The following is a 17,163-nucleotide window of genomic DNA, read 5'->3' as shown; positions in this document are numbered from 1 at the left end:
CATTGGATCGGTGATGGAGAATTATGCCGGATGCGATTATTCATGCAACAGTTATAACATAGGGTGACATAGAACTAGCTCCAATTCATCAATGTAATGTAGGCATGTATACCGAATATAGTCATACATGCTTATGGGAAAGAACTTGCATGACATCGTTTGTCCTACCCTCCCGTGGCAGCGGGGTCCTATTGGAAACTAAGGGATATTAAGGCCTCCTTTTAATAGAGTACCGGACCAAAGCATTAACACATAGTGAATACCTGAACTCCTCAAACTATGGTCATCACCGGGAGTGGTCCCGATTATTGTCACTTCGGGGTTGCCGGATCATAACACATAGTAGGTGACTATTGACTTGCAAGATAGGATCAAGAACTCAGATATATTCATGAAAACATAATAGGTTCAGATCTGAAATCATGGCACTCGGGCCCTAGTGACAAGCATTAAGCATAGCAAAGTCATAGCAATATCAATCTCAGAACATAGTGGATACTAGGGATCAAACCCTAACAAAACTAACTCGATTACATGATAAATCTCATCCAATCCATCATCGTCCAGCAAGCCTACGATGGAATTACTCATGCACGGCGGTGAGCATCATGAAATTGGTGATGGAGGATGGTTGATGATGACGACGGCGACGGATTCCCCTCTCCGGAGCCCCGAACGGACTCCAGATCAGCCCTCCCGAGAGAGATTAGGGCTTGGCGGCGGCTCCGTATCATAAAACGCGATGAATCCTTCTCTCTGGGTTTTTTCTCCCCGAACGCGAATATATAGAGTTGGAGTTGAGGTTGGTGGAGCACCAGGGGGCCCACGAGGCATGGGGGCGTGCCCAGGGGGGTAGGCGCGCCCCCACCCTCGTGGACAGGGTGTGGGCCCCCCGGCCTTGATTCTTTCGCCAGTATTTTTTATTATTTCCAAAAATAATCTCCATGAAGTTTCAGGTCATTCCGAGAACTTTTGTTTCTGCACAAAAATAACACCATGGCAATTCTGCTGAAAACAGCGTCAGTCCAGGTTAGTTCCATTCAAATCATGCAAGTTAGAGTCCAAAACAAGGGTAAAAGTGTTTGGAAAAGTAGATACGACGGAGATGTATCAACTCCCCCAAGCTTAAACCTTTGCTTGTCCTCAAGCAATTCAATTGATAAACTAAAAGTGATAAAGAAAAACTTTTACAAACTCTGTTTGCTCTTGTTGTTGTAAATATGTAAAGCTAGCATTCAAGTCTTCAGCAAAGATTATGACTAACCATATTAACAATAACACTTAGGTCTCATGTTTACTCATATCAATGGCCTAATCAACTAGCGAGCAATAATAGCAAATCTCGGATGACAACACTTTCTCAAAACAATCATAATATGATATAACAAGATGGTATCTCGCTAGCCCTTTCTGAGACCGCAAAACATAAATGCAGAGCACCCTTAAAGATCAAGGACTTACTAAATATTGTAATTCATGGTAAAAGAGGTCCAGTCATTGTCAAACTCAATATAAATTAATAGTAATGGATGCAAATGACAATAGTGCTCTCCAGCTGGTGCTTTTTAATAAGAGGATGATGACTCAACATAAAAGTAAATGGATAGGCCCTTCGCAGAGGGAAGCAGGGATTTGTAGAGGTGCCAGAGCTCGATTTTTGAAATAGAGATAAATAATATTTTGAGTGGTATACTTTCATTGTCAACATAACAATCGAGAGATCTCGATATCTTCCATGCTACACACATTATAGGCGGTTCCCAAACAGAATGGTAAAGTTTATACTCCCCCTCCACCAACAAACATTAGTCCATGGCTTGTCCGAAACAACGGGTGCCTCCAACTAACAACAATCCTGGGGGAGTTTTGTTTGCAATTATTTTGATTTGATTTTCTTAGAGCATGGGACTAGGCATCCCGGTGACCAGCCATTTTCTCGTGAGCGAGGAGCGGAGTCCACCCGTCTTGAGAATAACCCGCCTACCATGGAAGATACAGACAACCCTAGTTGATACATGAGCTATTCGAGCATACAAAATAGAATTTCATTTGAAGGTTTAGAGTTTGGCACATACAAATTTACTTGGTACGGCAGGTAGATACCACATATAGGAAGGTATGGTGGACTCATATGGAATAACTTTGGGGTTTAAGGGATTGGATGCACAAGCAGTATTCCCACTTAGTATAAGTGAAGGCTAGGAAAAGACTGGGAAGCGACCAGCTAGAGAGTGACAACAGTCATGAACATGCATTAAAATTAGTAAACATTGAGTGCAAGCATTAGTAGGATATTATCCACCATGAACATAAATAGCGTGGAGGCTATGTTGATTTTGTTTCAACTACATGTGTGAACATGTGCCAAGTCGAGTCACTCAAATCATTCAAAGGAGGATACCACCCCACTATACCACATCACAACCATTTTAATAGCATGTTGGCATGCAAGATAGACCATTATAAACTCCTAGCTAATTAAGCATGACATAAGCAACTATAATCTCTAATTGTCATTGCAAACATGTTTATTCATAATAGGTTGAATCAGGAACGATGAACTAATCATATTTACAAAAACAAGAGAGGTCGAGTTCATACCAGCTTCTCTCATCTCAATCAGTTCATCATATCTCGTCATTATTGCCTTTCATTTGCACGACTGAACGATGTGTATAATAATAAAAGTGTACGTGCATTGGACTAAGCTGGAATCTGCAGGCATTCAATTCAAGGGAGAAGACAAGGTAATATGGGCTCTTGGTTAAATCAACAATAATGTATATAAGAGCCACTTCAACATTTTCATTATGGTCTTCTCCTATCGACCCCCAAAGAAAAGAAATAAAACTATTTACACGGGAAAGCTCCCAACAAGCAAAAGAAGAACATGAAATCTTTTTGGGTTTTCTTTTAATTAGTACTACTACAAGCATGGAAAGTAACCTAGCTAAAAGCTACAACTATTTTTTTGTTTTTTCTTAAGGTTTTTCAAACACACAAGAAGAAACATAAAAAGGAAAAAAACTAGCATGTATAGTACAATGAAAAAGTATGAGCACTGACAACTAGCATGAGTGTGTGAATATGAATGTAATGTCGGTGAGAAATACGTACTCCCCCAAGCTTAGGCTTTTAGCCTAAGTTGGTCTACTGCCAGGGCTGGCCTGGCGGATATCCGAAGTTGTAACTGGGGTCGTACTGAGATGCAGCGGCTATTGCATCGTGGGCTGCAGTTTGGAGGCGAGCTGCACTCGTCCTCCTCTCGTACTCATTTGCCTCCTCCCTGGTTATGACATATCTCCCCTTTGCCTGAAAGTCAAAGAGAGTAGGAGCAGGGAGAACAATATTGACAGCGTGACACCTGTCAAAGATTAGTCGGTACTGGAGAGGCGGTTCATTCCTCTCAACAAACTGATGGCGAACCATGGCATTAAAATCTAGATAAGAAGGAGGCAATTCCATATCATAATCACGAATAGGTATCTCAAGATAATTAGCTAAACGGGTTGCATAAATTCCACCAAAAAAATCTCCATTCATACTGCTATTATGCAACCTACGCGCCACAATGGCTCCCAAATTATAATGTTTATCTCCTAATACAGCACTCCTGAGAAAACTAAGATCAGGAACAAACATGTGGCATGCCTCATCCTTACCGTTTATGCATCGGCCTATAAAGAAAGAAAAATAATGTATAGCAGGAAAATGAATGCTCCCTATGGTAGCTTGTGTTATTTTTCTAGATTCCCCCACTGTGATACTAGCAAGAAAACCTCTAAACTCAGATTTACGAGGTTCACTAGGACTCCCCCATTGCGGGAGTTTACAAGCAGTACTAAAATCCTCTAGGTCCATGGTGTAGGATTTATCATAAAGATCAAACAGGACCGTGTGAGAGTTGCGTGAAGATTAAAATCTAAATCTTCTCACAAAGGAGCCAGTAAGGTAATAGTGTTGGAGGCACTTATCTGACCTGAAGCCCTCCAAATCAGCGTTATGCACATATGCCTCAAATTCCTCCTTAATTCCTGCTCGGGCCATGAAGGTTTCTGACGGCCATTCACAAGGCCGCACTTGAGCTTCTCTTGGTGGTTCATGGTCCGGCTCACATATTGCAGGTCTGGGTCCTTGCTTCCTTGAAGAACCTCCTTGGTACATTTTCCTAAACATATTTCTTCCTCTGAAAAATTTCTGAAATTTTTAGTAACTTCAAATAAAAGTGAACCAAGCTCAACAAAATTGATAGCAACTACTCCCACAGGTGCCTAGAGACTATATCATGCATTAGAACTACTTGGGACCATATAAATTTGACATGCAAGCTCAAGAACAGGGTCACCTAAGAAGCAAGAATTTGCAATGAATAAAGCACTAGAACAAAAACTAATTGGTCCATTGGAGGAGTCTCATACCAAAGAACAATCCCCCAAAGCAGTTTTGTGAGTGGAGCTTTAGGCTAGGAGATCGAAAATGGCAGCAAGATGAGCTAGAACTCGTGCTTGAGCTGGTTGGTGATTTTTTTGGGAGGAAGAAGGAGTGTGTGATGGCTGGAATAAGTGGAGGGGAGCCACCATGGGCCCATGAGGCAGGGGGCGCGCCCTGGACCCTCGTGGCCAGGTGCTTGCTCCCCCTGCTGTGTTCTCGGTGCCAGGTATTCTCAAATATTCCAGAAAAAATCATATTTCAATTTCAGGGCATTTGGAGAACTTTTATTTTCGGGGTATTTTTTATTGCACGGATAATTCAGAAAACAAACAGAAAATACTATTTTTGCTTTATTTAATCTAGATAACAGAAAGTAAAAGGACGGTGCAGAAGGTTGTGCCTTCTAACTTCATCCATCTCATGCTCATCAAAAGGAATCGACTAATAAGGTTGATCAAGTCTTGTTAACAAACTCATTCCGAATAACATGGAACCGGAGAAATTTCGAATAACACTATGTTACCTCAACGGGGATATGCACATCCCCAATAATAAGAATATCATATCTCTTTTTGACAGTAGGAAGAGAAAATTCAAAACCTCCAATAGTAATAGTTGAAAATTTTCCAATAGAATTGATACTGTGGACTTGAGGTTGTTTCCTCGGAAAGTGTACCGTATGCTCATTACCATTGACATGAAAAGTGACATTGCCTTTGTTGCAATCAATAACAGCCCCTGCAGTATTCAAAAAGGGTCTTCCAAGAATAATAGACATACTATCGTCCTCGGGAATATCAAGAATAACAAAGTCCATTAAAATGGTGACGTTTGCAACCACAACAGGCACGTCATCACAAATACCGACAGGTATAGCAATTGATTTATCGGCCATTTGCAAAGATATTTCAGTAGGTGTCAACTTATTCAAATCAAGTCTACGATATAAAGATTGAGGCATAACACTAACACCGGCTCCAAGATCACATAAAGCAGTTCTAACATAGTTTCTTTTAATGGAGCATGGTATAGTTGGTACTCCTGGATCTCCAAGTTTCTTTGGTATTCCACCCTTAAAAGTATAATTAGCAAGCATGGTGGAAATTTCAGCTTCCGGTATCTTTCTCTTATTTTTAACAATATCTTTCATGTACTTAGCATAAGGATTCATTTTAGTCATATCAGTAAAACGCATACGCAAAAAGATAGGTCTAATCATTTCAGCAAAGCGCTGAAAATCCTCATCATCCTTTTTCTTGGATGGGTTGGGAGGAAAAGGCATGGGTTTCTAAACCCATGGTTCTCTTTCCTTACCATGCTTCCTAGCAACAAAGTCTCTCTTATCATAACGTTGATTCTTTGATTGTGGGTTATCAAGATCAATAGCAGGTTCAATCTCTACATCATTGTCATTACTAGGTTGAGCATCAACATGAACATCACCATTAACATTATCACTAGGTTCATGTTCATCACCAGATTGTGTTTCAGCATCAGAAATAGAAATATCATTGGGATTCTCAGGTGTGTCAACAACAGGTTCACTAGAAGCATGCAAAGTCCTATCATTTTTATTCTTCTTCTTCTTCGAAGGACTAGGTGAATCTACATTAGTTCTCTGAGAATCTTGCTCAATTCTCTTAGGGTGGCCCTCAGGATACAAAGGTTCCTGAGTCATTTTACCCCCTCTAGTCATAACCCTAACAACATTATCATTCTTCTTATTATTTAATCCACTGATCAAATCATTTTGAGCTTTAAGTACTTGTTCTACTTGAGTGGTAACCATAGAAGCATGTTTAGTAATAAGTTTAAGTTCACCTTTAACTCTAGACATATAATCACTCAAGTGTTCAATCATAGAAGCATTGCGTTTTAATTGTCTACCGAAATAAGCATTGAAATCTTCTTGCTTAACCAAAAAATTATCAAACTCACCTAAGCATTGGCTAGCAAACTTAGTAGGCGGGATTTCAGCTTTATCATATCTATAGAGAGAATTTACCTTTACTGCCTGTGTCGGGTTATCAAGACCATGTATTTCTTTGATATGTGGTAAATTAAGGCCATGTATTTCTTCAACAGGAGGTAAATTCTTAACATCTTCAGCTTTTATACCTTTTTCTTTCATAAATTTCTTTGCCTCTTGCATATCTTCAGGACTGAGAAATAGAATACCCCTTTTCTTCGAAGTTGGCTTAGGAGTTGGTTCAGGGAGTGTCCAATTATTTTCATTAGTCAACATATTATTCAATAGCAATTCAGCCTGATCGACAGTTCTTTCCCTGAAAACACAACCAGCACAACTATGCAGGTGGTCTCTGGAAGCATCGGTTAGTCCATTATAAAAGATATCAAGTATTTCATTTTTCTTGAGAGGATGATCAGGCAAAGCATTAAGTAATTGGAGAAGCCTCCCCCAAGCTTGTGGGAGACTCTCTTCTTCAATTTGCACAAAATTATATATATCCCTTAAAGCAGCTTGTTTCTTATGAGCAGGGAAATATTTAGCAGAGAAGTAATAAATCATATCCTGGGGACTACGCACACAACCAGGATCAAGAGAATTAAACCATGTCTTAGCATCACCCTTTAATGAGAACGGAAATAATTTAAGGATATAGTAGTAACGAGTTTTCTCATCATTAGTGAATAGGGTGGCTATATCATTTAATTTAGTAAGATGTGCCACAACAGTTTTAGATTCATAGCCATAGAAAGGATCAGATTCAACCAAAGTAATTATTTCAGGATCGACAGAGAAATAATAATCCTTATCAGTAACAAAGATAGGTGAAGTAGCATAAGCAGAATCATATTTAATTCTAGCATTCAGAGATTCTTCTTTTGGCTTAACTAATAATTTCTTAAGATCACTTCTATCATTGCAAGCAAGAAATTATCTAGCAGTTTCTTCATCCATAACATAACCCTCAGGCACAACAGGCAATTCATATCTAGGGGGATAATCTTCTTCATCACTTTCATCAATATTATCAGTTTCAATTGTTGGAAATATGCCCTAGAGGCAATAATAAAATGGTTATTATTATATTTCCTTGTTCATGATAATTGTCTATTGTTCATGCTATAATTGTGTTATCTGGAAATCGTAATACATGTGTGAATACATAGACCACAACATGTCCCTAGTGAGCCTCTAGTTGACTAGCTCGTTGATCAACAGATAGTCATGGTTTCCTGACTATGGACATTGGATGTCATTGATAATGGGATCACATCATTAGGAGAATGATGTGATGGACAAGACCCAATCCTAAGCATAGCACAAGATCGTGTAGTTCGTTTGCTAGAGCTTTTCCAAATGTCAAGTATCATTTCCTTAGACCATGAGATTGTGCAACTCCCGGATACCATAGGAGTGCTTTGGGTGTGCCAAACGTCACAACGTAACTGGGTGGCTATAAAGGTGCACTACGGGTATCTCCGAAAGTGTCTGTTGGGTTGGCACGAATCGAGACTGGGATTTGTCACTCCGTATGACGGAGAAGTATCTCTGGGCCCACTCGGTAATGCATCATCATAATGAGCTCAATGTGACCAAGTGTTTGGTCACGGGATCATGCATTACGGTACGAGTAAAGTGACTTGCCGGTAACGAGATTGAACAAGGTATTGGGATACCGACGATCGAATCTTGGGCAAGTAACGTACCGATTGACAAAGGGAATTGTATACGGGATTGATTGAATCCTCGACATCGTGGTTCATCCGATGAGATCATCGTGGAACATGTGGGAGCCAACATGGGTATCCAGATCCCGCTGTTGGTTATTGACCGGAGAGTCGTCTCGGTCATGTCTGCATGTCTCCCGAACCCGTAGGGTCTACACACTTAAGGTTCGGTGACGCTAGAGTTGTAGAGATATTAGTATGCGGTTAACCGAAAGTTGTTCGGAGTCCCGGATGAGATCCCAGACGTCACGAGGAGTTCCGGAATGGTCCGGAGGTAAAGATTTATATATGGGAAGTCCTATTTTGGCCACCGGAAAATGTTCGGGATTTTTCGGTATTGTACCGGGAAGGTTCTAGAAGGTTCCGAAGTGGGGCCCACCTGCATGGGGGGACCCACATGAACGTGGGTAGTGGGGGCAAGGCCCCACACCCCTGGTCAAGGCGCACCAAGATCCCACCTTAGAAGGAATAAGATCATATCCCAAAGGGATAAGATCAAGATCCCTAAAAAAGGGGGATAACAATCGGTGGGGAAGGGAAATGATGGGATTTCTTTCCCCCACCTTTGCCAACGCCCCAATGGACTTGGAGGGCAAGAAACCAGCCCCCTCCACCCCTATATATAGTGGGGAGGCGCATGGGAGCAGCACCCCAAGCCCCTGGCGCCTCCCTCTCCCTCCCGTGACACCTCTCCCTCTCGCTGAGCTTGGCGAAGCCCTGCCGAGATCCCCGCTGCTTCCACCACCACGCCATCGTGCTGCTGGATCTCCATCAACCTCTCCCTCCCCTTGCTGGATCAAGAAGGAGGAGACGTCTTCCCCAACCGTACGTGCGTTGAGCGCGGAGGTGCCGTCCGTTCGGCGCTCGGTCATCGGTGATTTGGATCATGACGAGTACGACTCCATCAACCCCGTTCACTTGAACGCTTCCGCTCACGATCTACAAGGGTATGTAGATGCACTCTTTTCCCTCTCATTGCTAGAAGACTCCATAGATTGTTCTTGGTGATGCGTAGAATTTTTTTTAATTTCTGCAACGATCTCCAACATCAATAATTTCATTCTCTCTAGCCCTAGCAAGTTGTCCATCAAGAAATTCACCTAGTGGCATAGTAGTATCAAGCATAGAAGTAGTTTCATCATAAATATCATGCAAAGCAGAAGTGGCATCATCAATAACATGCGACATATCAAAATTAATAACAGAAGCTGGTTTAGGTGTCGCAAGCTTACTCAAAACAGAAGGTGAATCAAGTGCAGAGCTAGATGGCAGTTCCTTACCTCCCCTCGTAGTTGAGGGATAAATTTTGGTTTTCTCGTCTTTCAAGTTCCTCATAGTGACCAGCATATATAAATCCCAAGTGACTCAAAGAATAGAGCTATGCTCCCCGGCAACGGCGCCAGAAAATAGTCTTGATAACCCACAAGTATAGGGGATCGCAACAGTTTTCGAGGGTAGAGTATTCAACCCAAATTTATTGATTCGACACAAGGAGAGCCAAAAAATATTCTCAAGTATTAGCAGTTGAGTTGTCAATTCAACCACACCTGGATAACTTAATATCTGCAGCAAAGTATTTAGTAGCAAAGTAGTATGATAGTAGCGGTAACGGTGGCAAAAGTAACAGTAATAGTTTTGTAGTGATTGTAAAATTGGCAACGGAAAAGTAAATAAGCGAAGAACAATATGTGAAAAGCTCGTAGGCATTGGATCGGTGATGGAGAATTATGCCGGATGCGATTATTCATGCAACAGTTATAACATAGGGTGACACAGAACTAGCTCCAATTCATCAATGTAATGTAGGCATGTATTCCGAATATAGTCATACGTGCTTATGGGAAAGAACTTGCATGACATCTTTTGTCCTACCCTCCCGTGGCAGCGGGGTCCTATTGGAAACTAAGGGATATTAAGGCCTCCTTTTAATAGAGTACCGTACCAAAGCATTAACAAATAGTGAATACATGAACTCCTCAAACTATGGTCATCACCGGGAGTGGTCCCGATTATTGTCACTTCGGGGTTGCCGGATCATAACACATAGTAGGTGACTATTGACTTGCAAGATAGGATCAAGAACTCACATATATTCATGAAAACATAATAGGTTCAGATCTGAAATCATGGCACTCGGGCCCTAGTGACAAGCATTAAGCATAGCAAAGTCATAGCAACATCAATCTCAGAACCTAGTGGATACTAGGGATCAAACCCTAACAAAACTAACTCGATTACATGATGAATCTCATCCAACCCATCACCATCCAGCAAGGCTACGATGGAATTACTCACAGCGGTGAGCATCATGAAATTTGTGATGGAGGATGGTTGATGATGACGACGGCGACGGATTCCCCTCTCCGGAGCCCCGAACGGACTCCAGATCAGCCCTCCTGAGAGAGATTAGGGCTTGGCGGCGGCTCCATGTCGTAAAACGCGATGAATCCTTCTCTCTGGTTTTTTCTCCCCGAACGTGAATATATAGAGTTGGAGTTGAGGTCGGTGGAGCACCAGGGGGCCCACGAGGCAGGGGGCGCGCCCAGGGGGGTAGGCGCGCCCCCACCCTCGTGGACAGGGTGGGGGCCCCTGGCCTTGATTCTTTCGCCAGTATTTTTTATTATTTCCAAAAATAATCTTCGTGAAGTTTCAGGTCATTCCAAGAACTTTTGTTTCTGCACAAAAATAACACCATGACAGTTCTGCTGAAAACAGCGTTAGTCCGGGTTAGTTCCATTCAAATCATGCAAGTTAGAGTCCAAAACAAGGGCAAAAGTGTTTGGAAAAGTAGATACGACGGAGACGTATCACCCATCGAGGCCAATCCACCACAAAGCAGGAGTAGGGTTTTACACCGCAATGTGGCGCGAACCTGGGTAAACTTACTTGTCCCCTTTCCTTATAGTTCATAGAGCTAGGCCGTGGGATCGATGAGTTGGCAGACTGGGGAGGTTGAGTTCTTCGCACGCACCCCAGAATTCGAATCTATCAAGGGTCTGTGGAGCCCAGCATCCGACATTTGGCGCGCCAGGTAGGGGTGCATCGGAGCCTCTCTTCCTCCGGTCGACCCGCCCCTGTTTCGCCGTCCCCATGGCTGATGCTCATCGAGTTCGTGCTGAGCGCCGGGCCGCCCTCGCTGCCCGCGTCGCCCAGACAGCGCCTGCCGGCGATGGCGCTCCCCGCCGTTCCCCGTCGTTTGCGGCCAACGCTGCCACCAGCCCCGCGGCCCACGAGCAGCAGGCTTCGTCGGTGCAGCCCTCAGTGCGGCGTGATGGCCGCACCACAACCCCGTTGGTGACCCCGGCGGCCGCTTCATCGTCCCATGCCAACCGAGGGCCAGCGAACGCGTAGGCTGCGTTGCTCACGGCACGCGAGCTCCTACGCTACCGCCCGGCTGACGACCTCTACGAAGATTGGCTCGACCGCATCGCCGAGCTCGTCAATGCTGCTGGAGAGGCCCCTGCACCGCCCCGTTCGCTGCCTCCCCCTCCGCCTCTTGCGGGCGACGTGGCCCACGGTGCGCCTCCTCCACCTCCCAGGCAGAACATTGCCCCGAGCCAAGGCGCGACATCGTCCCCAAGCCCAGGCGCGAGGCTCCATGACGCGACCCGCCGCACAGGGCGCCAGCACGCGACGAGGAAAGCTGCCAGGTGGTGCAGCGGCCGCAAGGAGATGCGCGTGCGCTCCCAGCACCGCCACGTCAAGACCGCGTGCCGCCAGAGGTAGCGGTGCACGATCGCCAAGATCAGGCTCCACCTCCACGGCGGGCTCCCGTGACCACGGCAGGATGCCGCGCGTTCACTCCGGAGCTGCCTAGCGTTGTCTGGCCGGGAAAGTTCAAGCGAGACCTGCCTCCACGCTACGACGACACCCCCGACCCTTCCGAGTTCTTGCAGCTCTACGAACTAAGCATTGAGGCAGCCAACGGCGATGAGAAGGTCATGGCGAACTTGTTTTCCATGGCCCTCAAGGATGGCGCGCGCTTGTGGCTCCTGAATCTCCCCGCGGGGTCGATCTCCTCCTAGGACGAGATGCGAGAGCATTTCGTCACCAACTTCCAGGGCACTCGCAACTGCCCACCAGCTGCGGGTGACCTGTGACACATCAAGTAGCAGCCGGGAGAGACCTTGTAAAAGTACATCCAGCGCTTCAACAGTGTTTGCCTCAAGATTCCCAAGGTGTCAGGCGAGGCCATCATTTCGGTGTTCACTGATGACGTTTGCGACGTCAAGATGAAGGAAGAGCTTGCCATACATGAGGACCCGTGCACGGCTCTGGAGATGTTCAACATGGCGACCAGGTGCGCGAGAGCCGAGGAAGGCCGACTCTCCCTCCTGGAGCTTCCGGAGGCGGAGCCAGAAGAGAAGAAAGCCAAGGCCAAGGATGTGAAGCGCAAGGGGCCAGCTGTGCTCACGGCCGAACCAGAGATGAAGCGCGTCTGCGACCACCTGGAGTCATCCAAGGGTGCCCGCCCGTTCTGCGTCTTCCACAATGTGCACAGCCACAACACCAATGACTGCCAGGAGCTCGGGTGTAATGCCCCGAGACCGATGCGCCAGATGCCTTCCATTTATTTTGTTGTTGTTGTGTGTTTCAACTATTTGTTGCCATGATCTTGATGAATGTCATTATCATATTTTGCTTCTTGCATCATGTTCATCATTTGGTTATATTGCATTGCCATGCCCATCATTGTCATATTGCATTTGTGCCTCTTGTCATTATGCATTCTCCATGCTCATCATATGCCTTGTGGTATTCATCTTGTTGTGCTTGCACCATGTTAGATATTGTTGCTTGCCTATGCATTTGTCCCATGCAACATCGCCTCCCCATTCCTTCTTATTCCTTCCTTGATGCAAGTGCCACTTCTCCCTTCTCCATTAATGTTCAATATTAGCCAATAAATCATGCACCATGCCTTATAGCTCTCTGTCAAGTTTCATCCTTTTGGGAGTTGTTTTGGTTAGGTTCAAAAATTCCTCAAGTTTGAATTCTATTCAAACTCGTTTTATTTTTCTACCTCTAAAAATGCTCAAACCAATTTTATAAAATGGTGCATAATTCCATGAGTCTAGAGATATCCTTACTTCTTTCTATTTCATATCTGATATCCCTGGACTTTTCCCTTTTCTTGGTTGTTTATTTAATGGGCAGAATAATATGGAAATGAAAAGGCCCAACTTTCTCGTAGCCACCTGGGCCTCTTCCCTCCAGAACTGGCTCAGCCAGCCTCCCACAGCCCAGCTAGCCCGCAAGCGACAGGAGCTTCATCCTCCTGTACGGCAGGCCATCGAGAGCAGCCACGTGGGCACGCTCGATGATTTGACGGCCGTCCAGCGCCCCTAGCCCCTATATAGCATGTCCAAACCCTACGCCAGTCTTCCCTCGACCGATTCAGACCCTCTCCTTCCCTCACCGCCGCCAGGTAAGGCTAGCCATGCCACGCCGTCGCGCTGCCCGCCATGACCCAAGCGAGCTTTAGCTCGAGCTCGGGATAGCCCCTCGCCGCGCCTCCGACCACCTCTGCCGCCGTGGAGAAGACCGCCAAGTTCCTCTTTGTCTCCTTCTATGACGCACGCATCGAGACGGCCTCTGGATCGACCTCTCTGACCCGTCTTCTTCCTCTTCTTCACAGACCTGAAGACCGCCAAGTTCCGCGCGCCCTGCGTCGTGTCTGCCGTGCCTTCTGCCTCGTCTTCATGTCCTGTGGGACTAGGTGAGCAGCTGCACCTCCCTGATCCTTCCCGTCGCGCATCGATCCCCGTACATGTCGTTACTTCCCTACCAACGCCACGTACTCCGTGCTCTAGCCAAGGCTGGTGTTTTTTTCCATGGTTGCGGTTGCCCGTACATCACTCCGCTCCGATTCCCTAGTGCTCTTCACCGCGCGCACGCAGCAACGTCAGTGCCTCGCCTCCATTTGCGCACACGCTCAGGGCCTCGCCCAACTCCTACCCTAAACCACAACTCCACAGGCTGATCTACTAATTGGCAAACATCTCCCCCTCTGGGCTCTCACAGCACGACTTGTGGGTTTGTCTAATCTCAACCTAAGGTATGCTACATGGATATATTATTAATTTAACATTTGACTTGGACAAACTTACTAGTTAGAATCAATTACAAATGATATATCTGTTTTTATAGTAACTGGAAGTCTAGAATTGCATAAAGCATGAATAAGAAGAGAACGCCAATAACTAACAATTGAAGCCAATTTTTTTAACCACTCACTCTACTATGAGAATGCAGAGCGACATGTATATATTTTAGGAGTGAAATCGCTACAAAGCTTGACATTTGATGGTTTGATGGACCTGTTGTGTGTCGATATACATCTAAGTGAATAAAAAAATGTAGCTATTTCAATGTAATTGCAAAAAGAAAGTCATTGTTTGTTTGATATCAACACTATATTTAAGAATGATATAAGTTTGTGTTGCATTTTTTGCACGTGCATTGTCCTCTTCGCCCCCCTATGTTCAAATCCTGGCTCCGCCCCTGTTCATACACACGCACACAACTCCCTTTTCTTTATTTTCATATTTCCCGAAATTCCATTTCTGGACAGAGGCATCTTTCCAAATCGGGCAGGTTCAAATCTGGACATTCCAGATCTTGCAGTTTTTCATTTATGTCTATTTCCTTATTAGGCAGTGTTTTAACTTATAGCACTTGTGAGCATTTTTCTTCATTAACATATGCATATTATATATCATTTTGCACAGTAAAAATCCCACCAATCCATCTATAGCATCCATTTCATCATTTGAGCAAGTTTGTAACATGTTAGCATATGCCATTTTGCCATTTTTATATGATTTTGTGTGATGTCCATATGAGCAATTTCATGACATGAGTAGGAGTACAAGCATGCCATCTTGCTGCTAGAATTTATTTCATGCCATGAAGTGGACGGTGGTGAGTGCAACAAGCTTGCAAACATACTATCATAAATCTATTTCTGCCTTGCCATGTTTATTTTGCTAAGTCTGGAACTGTCGGCATAACTTTCCATTTTGCATTGATGCTATCATCTTATCTATGTGTTTCTGGAACATGTTCAGTGAGGGTATTTTGTTAAGTGCATTTAGTACTAGCATACCATGATCTTGCTTGCCATGATATGTTCCTGTAACGTCTCAAAATATGCATCATGAATCTGTTTTCTGCCATACTCTGTTTTTCACTAAGTCTGAGAATATGTTATAACTTGCAATCTTGTCTTGATGAATTCCATTGATCTAGAGGTTACATGGAGATGCTTAGCAATCATCTTTTGCCATGTATAACTTGTAAATTAATGCCATGCTTTTGTTTGCCATGATCTTGCAATGCAGCATCATCGTTTCATGCCTCCAACATGTCAACATGTTATTGTTGCTCACATGTATGCCCTGTTTTTCACTGTCATAATCTGTGTTATAAAGTTGCTTGTTGCATTGATCATATTGGTTTAATATTGATGCCTATGAACCTGAACCTTGATGCTAATTGAAGTATGTAATCTGTACTTGAAGTGCATGTCATGTTTATGCCCATATAGTTCCTGTAGCATGTTGTTTTGGTAACTGCAAAGTGCCTAGTTGCTGTTTTGGGCAAGTTGTTGTTATATCTTGTATTGAGTGTATGTGTTGAACCGTTGCTCCGTTTTGAGCATGATCTATAGGAAACTTGCTTGGTTTTGCATGTAGGTTCATCATGCCATGTTGCATCCATGTTTTGGAGTGTTTGTGATTGTGTTTTGCTTGCATTTGCATCAGTGTCATGTTTAACTTGTTTTACTCATATCTTCCAGGCCGTAGCTCCGAATTAAATGAACCTTATATGTAACTTGACTAGAAAGACGTGTAGATCATCTTGGTGCACTTTAACTTGCTGTTTAAAAACTTCAACATAATGTGTTTTCAGATCTGGACCAATTTCGAAATTTGCATATGGGGACTTACCAGAATTGTTGTATGTTGATTCCGGCCTCATTTAAACTTGCTTTGATGTGGTGATCTTGTATGCATCATCTCTTGTCATGAGTAGCATCATCTAGCCTTGTCATGCATCATACTTGGTTGAGCATCATGTCGAGTTTATGTGTTGGGTGTTTACTATGTTGTTTCCTTCTTTTCGGTTGTGCTTCTTCCCGATAGTTCGTGTTTCGTTGCGATCGTGAGGATTAGTTCGACTTCCCTTGGTTCATCTATGCCGTTCGTCTTCTTCATGGACTCGATCTTCTTCCTACGGAATTTTAGGCAAGATGACCGTCACCTTGAATCTCACTATTATCTTTGCTATGCTAGTTGTCTCGATGCTGTCGCTATATCGCGCTACCTACCACTTGTTTATCAAGCCTCCCAAATTGCCATGATAGCCTCTAACCTTTTCCACCATCCTAGAAAACCGTCGTTTGGCTATGTTACCGCTTTGCTCAGCCCCTCTTATAGCGTTGCTAGTTGCAGGTGCATTTGCAGGTGAGGGAGTCCTGGATTATGGGGTCCTCGGGTGTCCGGGCTATGCGACATGGGCCAGACTCATGGGCCGTGAAGATGCAAGATAGAAGGCTCTCTCCTGTGTTCGGATGGGACTCTCCTTGGCGTGCAAGACAAGCTTGGCATGCAGATATGAAGATTCTTTCTCTGTAAACCGACTCTGTATAACCCTAGCCTCCTCCGGTGTCTATATAAACTGGAGGGTTCAGTACGTAGAGATAATCATAATCATACAGGCTAGACATCTAGGGTTTAGCCACCACGATCTCGAGGTAGATCAACTCTTGTAACCCCTATACTCATCAAAGTCAATCAAGCAGGAAGTAGGGTATTACCTCCATCAAGAGGGCCCGAACCTGGGTCCCCTGCCTCCTGTTACCTTCGATCCTTAGACGCACAGTTCAGGACCCCCTACCTGAGATCTGCCGGTTTTGACACCGACATTGGTGCTTTCATTGAGAGTTCCTCTGTGACGTCAATAGCAGGGATCGATGGCTCACCTTGTCATCAAGGACATCATCACCTCTGGAGGAGTCCTAGTTTTAGGGCA

General features: G+C 44.4%; 1 long non-coding RNA gene across 1 annotated transcript; it reads left to right on the top strand.

Annotated features, from left to right (window-relative positions):
* The first annotated feature begins 13,525 nt into the window (after positions 1–13,525).
* LOC141041742 (uncharacterized) lies at positions 13,526–16,953 on the top strand. The gene is made up of 2 exons (XR_012203167.1): positions 13,526–13,846; positions 16,584–16,953. It is a non-coding gene; the product is annotated as an uncharacterized lncRNA (long non-coding RNA).
* Positions 16,954–17,163: the final 210 nt, after the last annotated feature.

This window comes from Aegilops tauschii, chromosome 2 (genome assembly GCF_002575655.3).
Source record: "Aegilops tauschii subsp. strangulata cultivar AL8/78 chromosome 2, Aet v6.0, whole genome shotgun sequence".
In the NCBI taxonomy this organism is placed as follows: Eukaryota; Viridiplantae; Streptophyta; class Magnoliopsida; order Poales; family Poaceae; genus Aegilops; species Aegilops tauschii.
This window is presented reverse-complemented; position numbering and strand designations above follow the sequence as displayed.